Here is an 11,673-nt window from a genome sequence, read left to right as displayed (position 1 = left end):
CATGGGTGTTTGAGGCCATATATTAACATCACGTACCAAATTTCAACTGAATCAGATGAATTTTGGTTTTCCAAGAGGCTTCGTAGGTCAAATCTGGTGATCGGTTTATATGGGGGCTGTATATAATTATGGACCGATATGGACCAATTTTTGCATGGTCATTAGAGACCATATACTAACATCATGTACCAAATTTCAGCCGGATCGGATGAAATTTGGTTCTCTTAGAGGCTCTGCAAGCCAAATCGGGGGAACGGTTTATGTGGGGGCTATATGGACCGATTTCGACCTATGACACGGGACCTCTTTTTATAGCCGTGAAACCACTTAGAGAAGTTTTGAAACCCTCAGAAATGTCACCAGCATTACTGAGAACCCACAACCCTGTGTATGCAAGGCGGGCATGCTAACCATTGCACCAAGGTAGCTCCCTAAAATGTAGATAAAAAGAATTTCCTCTAAACCATTACTCCATACCAGATTTGTTACACTGAACACATTTCGAAACATCCTCACAAAAATCCCCAAAATTTTTGGAAATGCCCCACAAAATCCGCAAGTCCTGAATTCGAAAAACTCCTCAATCCACAAAACAAAATATACACGCAAAGAAAAAAAACGTTTGGAAAACGTGTACCGAAAACGTTTTTCTTTTGTTAGAGTTTTTTGAATTGCTTCGAAAATTTTAAACTTTTATCACCAAAAAAATTCGTTTGTTACAAAATTTTTATTTTTTCAATAAAAAAGGTTATTTTTGAAACAACAACACAGTCCATTTCGTTTATATCAAACACTGTTCTTTTCTGACTTTAGGTCTTTAATAAGACACATTTTACAGTTCAAAATTTAATATACTACAATGTAATGTTGAACATTTTTTCGGAATCTTCCGAACATATCTGGAATATATGTAAAGAAAAAAAAAAAAAAAAAACTTTGGTCGAAGCAGGGATCGAACCCACGACCCTTGGCATGCAAGTCGGACGTAGCAACCACTGCACCACGGTGCCAAACTAAATGTTTGTTTCTCTTAAATAAACTTTGTTTATTCGGTTCGTGGGCGCCGCAAGCTATGCTATATAAATATAACTTATATGGATATTTATCTATTGATGACCATAACAGGTACATAGGTCAGTGGTTAGTGTGTTGGCTTACAAAGTGCATGGTCCGCGATTCGATTCTCCGTCCAGGCGAAAGGTAAAAAAAATTTAAAAAATTATAAAATCGTATAATTTCTTCTACATTGTTGGTATTACAGGAAAAGGTGTTAAGAACTAAAAAACATCGTGGATGTGAGAAAGATGTGATGGAAAATGAAATTAGAGGGAAATGCAATTTTTTTTTTGAGTTTGTCCTTATGAAATTGTTTTTACATCCTGGAAAAGAATAAACGTTTATCACAAAAAGTATATACTTTTCTCCCAAATACACATCCTTACAGCGAAAAGCAAATGAGAAACGACCTTTGTTTGTCTAAAATTTCGTTTGGGAGGAAAGAATTATTTTTTTGCGTGTACCAGGTGGCTCATGGATTATTGCAACATCTGCTGCTACACCGACTCTCCCATTATACATTTAAAGTTCACACAAAAAACTTTTTTCTGATTGAATCACGAAATTGATTGATCCAATTTAGTTTTTAATTGAAATGTCTTTAATCACAGAAATTTAAATTATTAAATTATATAATTGAATTAAAAAATAATTGAAAGTCAATTAAAAAATTATTTTTTTTAATTTTTACGATAGATTTTTGTTTCAATTAAAAATTTGTTGAATCCATTAAACTTTTTATAGAATATATTTTAAAATTCAAATAAGACATTAATTGGACAAATTTTCGTGATTTTTTTTCTTTACTCGTCATGTTTCTTGTTTCCTTTAATTCTCCCATCATCGTCAAACATGGCGGATCTGCTAATGTCTTTGCTATCATATAATAATTCTCATAAATATTAACTAGTTAAAAAAAATCTTTCACGGTTTGCCTTCTAACAATGTTTTTCCTATTGCCTTTAATACATTTAGCATAGTTTCTTTAAAGTATCCTTTATCAATTTATTAAAATTTTCAAAATATCCCCTTACAAACATAAAATCCATTTTGCTATGGTACCCGTCCTACGCTCACTTTCATCTTCATCATAATCATGTATAATGACCTATAAATAAATAATACTTCATTCATATGAAAATAACTTTAACACAAATATAGACAGAATAAAATTAAGTAAATATTTTAATATTTTTATAACCTTTTTCTATGGCAAAACATACTATATCGACGGACAGTCTATCCATTAAAACTTTAATTTTATTTTATTGCCCCCCAAAATAATAAGAAAAAAAACGAAAAATCAACGTCAACAAACTTTCTAGGCTTAGACATTTAAGGCATTGCATTTAGAAACTGAATGAAATCTACTTGTATATATGTGTGTGTGTGTGGGTATGACAGTCCTTATCATTTATTACCCGTATATGGGTGTGTCATATATTCATTCATTCATGGAATGGATGAAATCTAAAATAAACAGGACAACGTTATCCTTAACAAATATTTTCATAGGTCACCCATATAAGAAAAAAACAACTGCTATCACAGTGAGTAAAAGGCCTGACGTGTAAGTGCGAGTAAGAGAAAGACACATGGAGTTGGAGAGTATATGATAGGGAATGAGTTAGGCTAGGAATTAAGTAGCATGTCAGAGAGAAATGAAAACATTATTAAGAGTTTTTTTTCTTTTGACTAAATGAGATATACATTTTCAATAGAGTAAGAAGCAAAGATTGTACACATACTACTACAAACATGGTAACGAGGAAATATACATAAATTATAAATGAAACTAAGCATACACGCAAAAAAATAATTCTTTCCTCCCAGACGAAATTTTAGGCAAACAAAGTTCGTTTCTCATTTGCTTTTCGCTGAAAGGAAGTGTATCTGGAAGAAAAGTATATACTTATTGTGAAAATCGTTTGTTAGTATATGGTATCCAACAAACATGCAGGAATTGGTTCCTATCAGCCCATAATTATATATAGCTCCCATATAAACCGATCCCCAGATTTGACCTCCGGTGCCTATTGGAGAAACAAAATTTATCCGATCTGGTTGAAATTTGGTACGTGGTGGTAGTATATGATGTTTAACAACCATGCCAAAGTGGTCCATATCAATCCATAATCATTTATAGCCCCCATATAAACCGATCCCGAGATTTGGTTTCGGAGCCTCTTGGAGGAGCAAATTTCATCCGAGTGAGTTGAAATTTGTGTAGAAGAAATTATACGATTTTATAAAATTAAAATTTTTTTTTTTACCTTTCGCCTGGACGGAGAATCGAACCGCGGACCATGCAATTTGTAAGCCAACACACTATCCACTGAGCTATGTAGCCGTTATTGTCATCAATAGACAATTACCCATATAAGTTATATTTACATAGCATAGCTTGCGGCGCCCACGAGCCTATTAAACCAACTTTATTTAACAGAAAAATACATTTATTTGGGCACCGTGGAACAGTGGTTGCTATGTCCGACTTGCATGCCAAGGGTCGTTGGTTCGATCCCTGCTTCGCCCAATTTTTTTTTTTTTTTACATATATTCCAGATATGGTCGGAAGATTCCGAAAAAATGTTCAACATTACATTCTACTATATTAAATTTTTACTTATGAACTGTAAAATGTGCCTTATTAAAGACCTAAAGTCAGAAAAGAACAGTGTTCGATATAAACGAAATGGACTATGTTGTTGGTTCAAAAATAACTTTTTTTATTGAAAAAAAAAAATTTTTTTTGTAACAAACGATTTTTTTTGGTGATAAAAGTGTATAATTTTCGAAGCAATTCAAAAAACTCTAACAAAAGAAAAACGTTTTCGGTACACGTTTTCCAAACGTTTTTTTTTCTTTGCGTGTACTAAGAAAATGAGAAATATCGATGTCTACATTCCAAAGTATGCTAAGTCTAAAAAGTGAATTTTACACGAAACAAGTCCAAATTTAGTTTTTTGAAATTTCTCAAAACCTGTATAAGATAGAAATTTCATTTTTTCGGTCTTAAAGGGTGGTTAAATTGTAAGGGCCCATGTTGAATAAGAACCACACCTAAACTCCAAGTTTTTTTCCGAATTTTATTTGACATTTCTCTATTTCAGACTTACTCAATTTGAACCATGGACGACGTGAATGGGCAGAATTGTTCCAAGAAATGGCAACAGTGGATGATCATCTGTTGTGATGAGGCTTCATTTTCAGTGATGAGGCTCATTTTCACCTCGGTGGATTCGTCAATAAACAGAATTGCCGCATTTGGGCGAATGAGAATCCAAGAGTGATTGCGATTGAAAAACCAATGCACCCACAAAGAGTGACTGTTTGGTGCGGTTTATGAGCTGGCGGCATCATCGGCCCGTATTTTTTCCAAAATGAGGCCGATGAGGCAGTTACTGTGAATGGTGTTCGCTATCGTGAGATGGTAACGAACTTTTTATGGCCCGAATTGGAAGATATGGATGTGGACAATATGTGGTTTCAGCAGCACGGTGCCACTTGCCACACAGCTAACGAAACAATGGCTCTTTTGCGCAACAAATTCAATGGCCGTAATGGCGATGTCAATTGGCCGCCAAGATCATGTGATTTGACACCGTTGGACTTTTTTCATTGGGGTTATTTGAAAGAAAAGGTGTACGTTGATAAACCAGCAACAATTCAAGAGCTAAAGGATGAGATAATTCGGCACATTAACGGCATAGAACCTCCATTATGCCTCAGCGTCATCGCAAAATTTGGACCATCGGATGAAGGTGTGCCACCGAGGTCGCGGCGCCCATTTGGCCGATATTTTGTTCCATACATAATTAAGTAATACCAATATATCATAATAAAATAAAATTACAATAATATCCTAAATAGTTTGTGTTTTATTCAAAATCAACATCGGCCCTTGAAATTTTAACCACCCTTTAAAATCATATTTTTTACAAATTGTTTTTAAGTATGTACGAACTCAAAATAGTGATAATAGAACTTGTCTAAAAATCACTTAGAGCACTTTAGACCGAAAAAAGCTTTTTGCCCTTTTTGGATTGGACTTTTTTAAATCTTTAGTCACAGGCTAAGGACAATATTAATCATAACTTTTGATAGAAATGTTTGACAGGGTGCAATTCACATCAATCATCAAAACATGCTAAGTCGACTTAGCGTACTCTGGCATGAGGACATCGATATGTGATAGTTGATTTCATACCTAAGGCAAATTTACTTAAAGGAAGCGTTGATCCAAAAATCAAACAAGTAAATACGGCCGTAAGTTCGGCCAGGCCGAATCTTATGTAGTCTTCACCATGGATTGCGTAGAAACTTCTACGAAAGACTGTCATCCCCAATCGAATTACTTGGGTTGAGGTATCTTAAAACTTCTTAACATCGTTTTCTAAATTGTGAGTTAGTCCATACGTGGTATATATTTGACAAAAAAGGTATGCATATTTAGGTAAGTCTACAAATAAGTACGAATCGATATGGACTTTTGCCCGGTACGTAGAGAGCCAGAATTGAAATATGAGGGTCGCTTATATGGGGGCTATATACAATTATGAACTTGATATGGACCAATTTTTTGTGATTGGGGATCGATTTATCTAAGGGCTATATAACTATAGACCGACATGGACTTAGTTAGGCATGGTTGTTAACGGCCATATACTAGCACAATGTACCAAATTTCAACTGACTCGGATGAAATTTACTCCTCCAAGTGGCTCCAAAACCAAATATCGGGATCGGTTTATATGGGGGCTATATAAGATTATGGACTGATATGGACCACTTTTGGCATGGTTGTTAAATATCATATACTACCACCACGTACCAAATTTCAACCAGATCGGATGAAACCAAATTTCAACTGACTCAAATGCTCCAAAACCAAATATCGGGATCGGTTTATATGGGGCCTATATATGATTATGGACTGATATGGACCACTTTTGGCATGGTTTTTAAATATCATATACTACCAACACGTACCAAATTTCAACCAGATCGGATGAATTTTGCTTCTCCAAAAGGTACCGGAGGTCAAATCAATCGGTTTATATAGGGGCTATATATAATTATGGACCGATGTGGACCAATATTTGCATGGTTGTTAGAGACCATATACTAACACCATGTACCAAATTTCAGCCGGATCGGATAAAATTTTCTTCTCTTAGAGGCCTCGCAAGCCAAATCGGGGGATCGGTTTATATAGGGGCTATATATAATTATGGACCGATGTGGACCAATATTTGCATGGTTGTTAGAGACCATATACTAGCACAATGTACCAAATTTCAACTGACTCGGATGAAATTTACTCCTCCAAGTGGCTCCAAAACCAAATATCGGGATCGGTTTATATGGGGCCTATATATGATTATGGACTGATATGGACCACTTTTGGCATGGTTTTTAAATATCATATACTACCACCACGTACCAAATTTCAACCAGATCGGATGAATTTTTCTTCTCCAAAAGGCACCGGAGGTCAAATCTGGGGATCGGTTTATATGGGGCCTATATATAATTATGGACTGATGTGGACTAATGTTTGCATGAGAGTTAGAGACCATATACTAACACCATGTACCAAATTTCAGTCGGATCGGATGATGTTAGAATGTTAAGAATATGTGTATGTATATACTTGGCAACATGAATGTTTAAATGTACTTTACTTTTGATTTCCCATTTTAGTCTTAGTAGCCATGATTTATATATTCAAATGCTTTGTACATATTTTTAGTTAGTCTCAATAAAACATTTAAAACTATCAAAAGCTATCAGGTTATGGGCACCAGTTGTATTGTTTGACATTTTGTGAAAAAATATAATTTGTGAAAAATGAATTCAATATGTCAAATTGAAAAACTCGAGGAAGGAAATTATGAGAGCTGGCGTATCCAGATGAAGAGCGTTCTTATACATTGCGGACAATGGAGCATTGTTAACGGGGATACGAAACTCGAAAATTGTAAAGATGCTGGTGAGACTCAAAAGTGGAAGATGGAAGATGAGAAAGCTCTGGCAACAATTTGTCTCAGCGTTAAGTCCACACAACTGAATTTGGTAAAAAATTGTTCCACATCGAATGAGGCATGGATAAAACTTCAAAGCGTCCATAAACCCCAAGGGCCATTGCAAAAGGTTGGCCTATACAAAAAGCTGTTGAATTTGTCAATGAAGGAGAACAGATCAATAGCTGAACACATAAATGAATTCGTGGAAGTGTCGGAAAAGCTGTCAGAAATCGGAATCGAGATTCAGGAGGAGCTCTTGACAATCATTTTGCTGACTAGTCTTCCAAAGCAGTATGACAATTTCGTGGTTGCTATAGAAACTAGAGACAGCCTTCCTAGTTTTTCAGCATTAAAGCAAAAACTGATGGAAGAAGGAGAGAGAAGAAGCCAAGTGCAAGAAATTGAAGGCGCGGAACAACAGGTTTTCGCCGTAAAATCTTTCAAGAAGCAGGAGAAAAATTCAGAAAATAGCAACAATTTTAGAAAGAATATGAATGCTGGTAAGAAGAAGCAGTTTCAAGGTAAATGTTTTTGCTGTGGCCAAGTCGGACATTACGCGAATGATTGTAAGTTCAAGGAGAACAGCAAGAAAAATCAGTCGTTTTCAATGATAGCCGTTGCGGATTCAGGTAAGCTGGAAAAATCTAAGTGGTATCTTGATAGTGGTGCAACTGCGCACATGTGCAACGACAGGAATATGTTCGCTACATATGAGAAATATAACGAACGAATTGCTCTTGCCGGAAATAATTTTCTGAATGCTATTGGGATTGGCGATGTTTTGCTAAAATGCGAGGATTTTAATGTTCGATTAAAAAATGTATTGCATTCGTCGGATCTACAAGCTAACTTCGTTTCAATAAGTAAGGCCGTAAATCAGGGGCTAAAGGCTATCTTCACAAACTCAAATGCAATTATTAAGAATAGAAATAATGAAATCGTAATGAAAGCGTCGAAAACTGACAATATGTTTGTTCTAGAAAACCGGATGGAAAAATTATTTATGATTACAGCAGATATTTGGCATAACCGTTATGGCCATTTAAATCATAAAAGTTTGATGGATTTATCTACGAAAGAAATGGTGCATGGAATGGAGATAAATGGTCATTCAGGAAACGAAAAATGTTCGAGCTGTATGCTTGGTAAGATACACACACTTCCGTTTCCCAAAGATACCAATACATCGGCAAAAGAAATACTAGAAGTCATCCATAGCGATGTCTGTGGCCCGATAAACATTCCATCTGTAGGAGGTTCAAGATATTTTTTGACTTTTATTGATGAAAAATCTCATAGAATTTTTGTTTATTTTTTAAAGTCAAAAAATGAAGTATTTCCAAAATTTAAAGAATTCCAGAAACTAGTTGAGAATCAAACTGGTAGGAAAATTAAGATCCTTCGTAGTGACAACGGAAGAGAATACATAAATACGGATTTTGACAATTATTTAAAGAATTGTGGCATTGTTAGACAACTTACTGTTCCGTATACACCGCAACAAAATGGAATGGCAGAACGTGCCAATAGAACTTTAGTAGAAATGGCAAGGACCATGATGATACATGCAGGTGTACAAAACTCTCTGTGGGCTGAAGCTATAATGACCGCCGCATATTTAAGAAATCGAAGCCCAAGCAAGCAATTAATGAACAAAACACCATATGAAATATGGCACGATAAGAAACCCAATGTGAAACATTTGCGAACTTTTGGGTGCTATTGCGTTGCTTTGAATAAATCCCAGAAAGCCAAATTTGACAAGAGAGGAAAAGAATATATTATGGTGGGATATTCGTTAGTTTCAAAGGCATATAGATTGTATGATAAAGAGAATAAAAAGGTAATAGAAAGCAGAGATGTTATTTTCGATGAAAATAGATTTAATGTTGAGGAAAAAGTATTACCTCAGAAGGATTGTCTTACGCTATATTTGGATCAATGGCAAGCAAATCAATACGAAATTGACATTGAAAGAGATGAAAACGAAAATTCGAATACAAGTGGAAATAATGAAATACGAGCAATTAGAAGTGACAGTTGTGGAGAGGAAAATTTTAATACAGCAGATGATAACTCCAGTTCAGAAGGTAATGAACATGTTAAAATTGGACCCGGTAGGCCAAAAATTATTAGGTCTGGAAAACCAGGTAGACCAAAAAAGGTTTATAATAAATTAAACAAAATAGTATCCGAAAATATTCCTCAATCATTCCGAGAAGCTTTAGAAAGTGAAAAATCTGCAAATTGGCAAGAAGCTATGAAAACGGAATACAAAGCATTGCAGAAAAACAAGACCTGGGATGTCGTTGATTTGCCGCCAAAATGTAAAGCTATAGGTTGCAGATGGGTTTTTGCAGTTAAACGGGATAAACATGGACATATCGAGAGGTATAAAGCTCGTTTGGTAGCAAAAGGTTGTAGTCAACGGTATGGATTAGACTATAAAGAAACCTTTTCACCGGTAGTAAGATACGCAACTATACGAATGCTTTTAGCTATTGCAGCAGAAGAAAAGATGCATTTACATCAAATTGATGTAAGCACTGCTTATTTGAATAGCGATTTACAGGAAGATGTATATATGCAGCAGCCAGAAGGATTTAGTAGTGATAACGAGAAAGTTCTTAAGCTAAAAAAATCAATATATGGACTGAAACAGTCTGGTAGAGCATGGAATAATAAATTGGATTCAGTTTTAAAAGGATTAGGATTTATTCCTTGTGAAAGTGAGCCATGCTTGTACAAGAAGGGTAACGGAGAAACCGTTTTAATTGCTGTATATGTGGATGACATTATTATTGCATGCAAAAATGAAGAAGAAATCTTGAGGGTGAAATCAAATATTGCAGAATATTTCGACATAAGTGACAAGGGAAAATTGCAACATTTTCTTGGTAGAAAGAGATACCCCGACAGGTCCTATAAAATTAAGTCAAGTACAGTACATAAAAGATATCCTAGAACAATGTGGTATGAGCGATTGTAAACCTTCTTATATACCTTTAAATTGTGGATATCAATCAGGATGTAACAAAAATTGCAAGAAGACAAATCAACATGAGTACCAATCGATTATTGGGGCTTTGACTTATCTTTCGATTACAACACGTCCTGATATTCAACATTCTGTCAACAAACTTGCCCAAAGAAATGTGGATCCTCATGTGGAGCATTTAACTGCTGTCAAGAATATTCTCCGATACCTAGCAGGAACCAAAAACTACAAGTTAATATTTAAAGCTGGTCAGAAAGGAATTCAAGGTTACGCAGATGCAGACTGGGCAAGCGATACAACAGACAGGAAATCAACAACAGGATATATATTTTTCGTGAACGGATGTGCCGTATCTTGGGAGAGCAAGAAACAAAAGACTATAGCACTAAGTAGCACTGAAGCCGAATACATGGCGATGTCAAATGCTGCAAGAGAAGCAACATATTTGAAGCGATTGATGGCAGAAATTGGTTATGATTCTGGGGAAGCAGTAATTTTAAATTTCGATAATCAAGGCGCTGGAAAATTAGCAGAAAATCCTGTTTTCCATAATCGCTCCAAACATATAGATGTAAAATTCCATCACGTCCGTGAAGTCATTCGAAACAAGGAAGTTGAACTCAAATATTGCCCGACTGAAGATATGGTGGCCGATATTTTAACCAAGAATCTAAGTCGGACAAAACATAATCATTTTGTAAATTTAATTGGAATATCTTAAGTATTTTTTTTGTTTGTTTATTCATTTGTTATAACATCCATGTTGAGGAGGAGTGTTAGAATGTTAAGAATATGTGTATGTATATACTTGGCAACATGAATGTTTAAATGTACTTTACTTTTGATTTCCCATTTTAGTCTTAGAAGCCATGATTTATATATTCAAATGCTTTGTACATATTTTTAGTTAGTCTCAATAAAACATTTAAAACTATCAAAAGCTATCAGATGAAATTTGCTTCTCTTAGAGGCCTCGCAAGCCAAATCGGGGGATCGGTTTATATGGGGGCTATATATAATTATGGACCGATATGGACCAATTTTGGCATGGTTGTTAAATACTAACATCATGTACCAAATTTCAGCCGGATCGGATGAAATTTGCTTCTCTTAGAGGCCTCGCAAGCCAAATTTGGGGGTTCGTTTATATGGGGGCTATACGTAAAAGTGGACCGATATGGCCCATTTGCAATACCATCCGACCTACATCAATAACAACTACTTGTACAAAGTTTCAAGTCGATAGCTTGTTTCGTTCGAAAGTTAGCGTGATTTCAACAGACTGACGGACGGATGGACGGACATGCTCAGATCGACTCAGAATTTCACCACGACCCAGAATATATATACTTTATGGGGTCTTAGAGCAATATTTCGGTGTGTTACAACGGAATGACAAAGTTAATATACCGCCCATCCTATGGTGGAGGGTATAAAAATAACTTTTGATTGAAATGTCCAATAAATTCGATCTTTTGACAGGATGCAATTCACATCAATCATCAAAACATGCTATGTCGACTTAGCGTTCTCTGGAATGAGGGCATCGATATGTGATAGTTGATTTCATACCTTAGGCAAATTTACTTA

Source organism: Haematobia irritans, chromosome 4 (assembly GCF_050003625.1).
Source record: "Haematobia irritans isolate KBUSLIRL chromosome 4, ASM5000362v1, whole genome shotgun sequence".
Classification (NCBI taxonomy): Eukaryota; Metazoa; Arthropoda; class Insecta; order Diptera; family Muscidae; genus Haematobia; species Haematobia irritans.
This window is presented reverse-complemented; position numbering follows the sequence as displayed.